At 37.9% G+C, this 2,500-nt stretch overlaps 1 pseudogene; it reads left to right on the forward strand.

The window, feature by feature from the left end:
• LOC142921203 (28S ribosomal RNA) overlaps window positions 1–2,500 on the forward strand; it is an 8,992-nt pseudogene that overhangs the window by 4,025 nt on the left and 2,467 nt on the right.

Here is a 2,500-nt window from a genome sequence, read left to right on the forward strand (position 1 = left end):
TGTTACAGCTGAGCCCTCTATCATACCAATGTACTAATCTGGTATGGTGCAGGCATGCCTTATTTGCGTAACGATCTTTGCTGATTAGTTCAGTCGGCTGATGGTGGGTTCAGGCGAAACATTTTTATATTGGTTAAATCAAAACGAAACACTGAAACTTTCACCACAGTTTTCCATTACACCAGTTGTATTGCTAGAAGTGCAAATCGAAGGAGTCAATTTTGACCGACGATTAGCTGCCGATGTGCGGTGAAAAAGCTGATCACAATAGCATACACTTGGGCCGACAACCCTGTGTGCTATAAACGTAAGTCGCGAATTATAAAGAAAATAAACCGGACGGACTACTCGGTGACGAACTAACATCGCTCATGAATGAGCGATTAACAGACGAGCTGACTACGGAATTTATCCGTTCGGACATGTTTTCATGGGACTACCCATGCACAGATCAGAACAAATGTTATCCATGCAATCTTGTTTTCCTAGACCATAGAACTTGGTCATCACATATGACACGGGTACATCCGCACGCAAACAAAACGTATAAATGTCGAATTTGTAATCGCACAGCAGATAGCATACACAAGATAGCGTCACACTACGGAAGAACTTGCAAAAGTTTAATAGGTAAAACTAGTGCTATAACCACCACAATTGAGGAAACACTATTTAGTTGTTCATATTGTAGCAGAGGTTTTACTACGAAAACAGGTTTAGGGGTACATACTAGACGAACTCATCCGACAGAACATGAAGCTAGACTACAGCAAAACGCACCAGGAAGGAAAGTTAGATGGGGAGAAGAAGAGGTAGAAATTATGGCCCATAAAGAAGCCCAACAGAATGATGAGGACATAAACATGAATCAACTAATACAGAACTCAGTTATGCCACACAGAACGCTAGAAGCGATTAAAGGGAAGCGGAGAAATATCAAGTATAAGGAATTGGTAAGGACATTGAAAGAAACCACCTATAAGGTAGAAAATCAATGCCTTGTTAACTTAGTTTTACCGACAACATCGGAAATAACAACTACACCTTCTGAAGGAGATCAGCCAGCAATAAGGGCCGAAAAAAAACAATCACTGACAGCAGCTGAGGATCTTCAGGTCATAATTACCGATCTAAAGATCGAGAATTTAAGTCACAATCAGGCGTTACTGCTACTCAATTCTCATGTAGAAAAGTTTTTAAATCGAAGTAAACCAATTAATAGGAAAGATCGTGTAAACCAACAGGAGAAAGATGAGAATAGGCATCGAAGACAATCAAAGCAAACTAAATACAGGGGGTATCAATATTTATACCATACGAACAAGAAAGCTCTATTAGACGAGATTACTTCAGATAGATCGGGGCCAAGTATATACCCAACTGAAGAAAGCATACGGGGAACATTCGTTACTTTATTCGAGTCAAACTCTCCTCCAGATAATATACCCTTTAAATTAAAAAACGACCAATCCTGCATCGATATCGTAAAAGCAATCACCTTAGATGAGTTGATTAAGACCCTAGCAATTATGAAGGATAAGTCACCTGGACAGGACAACATTATTCTTAGCGATCTTAGGACTTTACCAATAAAATATTTACTAGATATCTTAAATATCATCCTTTATTTACAGGATATACCACAAATATGGAAACAACACAGAACAAGACTTATACCTAAAACTAAAGAGGATTTAGAAAAACCCTCAAATTGGAGACCCATAACCATCTCATCAATTGTAATTAGGCTATTACACAAAATTTTAAGTTATCGTCTAGGACAGCAATTAAAGCTTAATTACAGGCAGAAAGCATTCCTCCCGGTAGACGGATGTTTCGAAAATAGTGCATTACTACACTTCATCATACACAACGCCAGGCAAAAGCACGAAAACACGCAAATAGTGTCAATAGACCTCAGTAAGGCATTCGATTCTGTCAGCCACGAATCGATTATTAGAGCCTTAAAGCGATTTAACTTATCAAAGGAATCAACAACGTACTTGACCAACATCTATAAGTGTAATCTAACTGATATTGTATTTGGATCGACAACAATGCGTAACATAAATCTAAAAAGAGGCGTAAAGCAAGGTGATCCACTTTCACCGCTACTATTTAACATGATTATGGATGAACTATTGGATAACTTGCCGACATATATAGGAGTTAATGTAGGAAATCAGAAAGTAAATTCAATGATGTTTGCAGACGACCTTATCCTATTTGCAGAAACGGAATGTGGCATGAATAAACTCTTGGATATAACTACTAAATTCCTCGATGACAGACACTTGAAAATAAATATAAACAAATGCAATTCGTTAAGATTTATCAAGTATGGCAAACAGAAGACATTTAGTGTTGCAACGACATCATCGTACTTTATAAATAACGAACCCATTAATCCGGTATCATATGTAAAGGGATTCAAATATCTAGGCATTGAATTTGACCCAAGGGGAAAACGATCTATAAGCTGTAACCTGCTCGCAGCAAT

This window comes from Petromyzon marinus, unplaced genomic scaffold (genome assembly GCF_048934315.1).
Source record: "Petromyzon marinus isolate PM22_M1 ecotype Great Lakes invasive population unplaced genomic scaffold, UKy_Petmar_22M1.pri1.0 PM_G_Scaffold_8, whole genome shotgun sequence".
NCBI classification, from domain to species: Eukaryota; Metazoa; Chordata; class Hyperoartia; order Petromyzontiformes; family Petromyzontidae; genus Petromyzon; species Petromyzon marinus.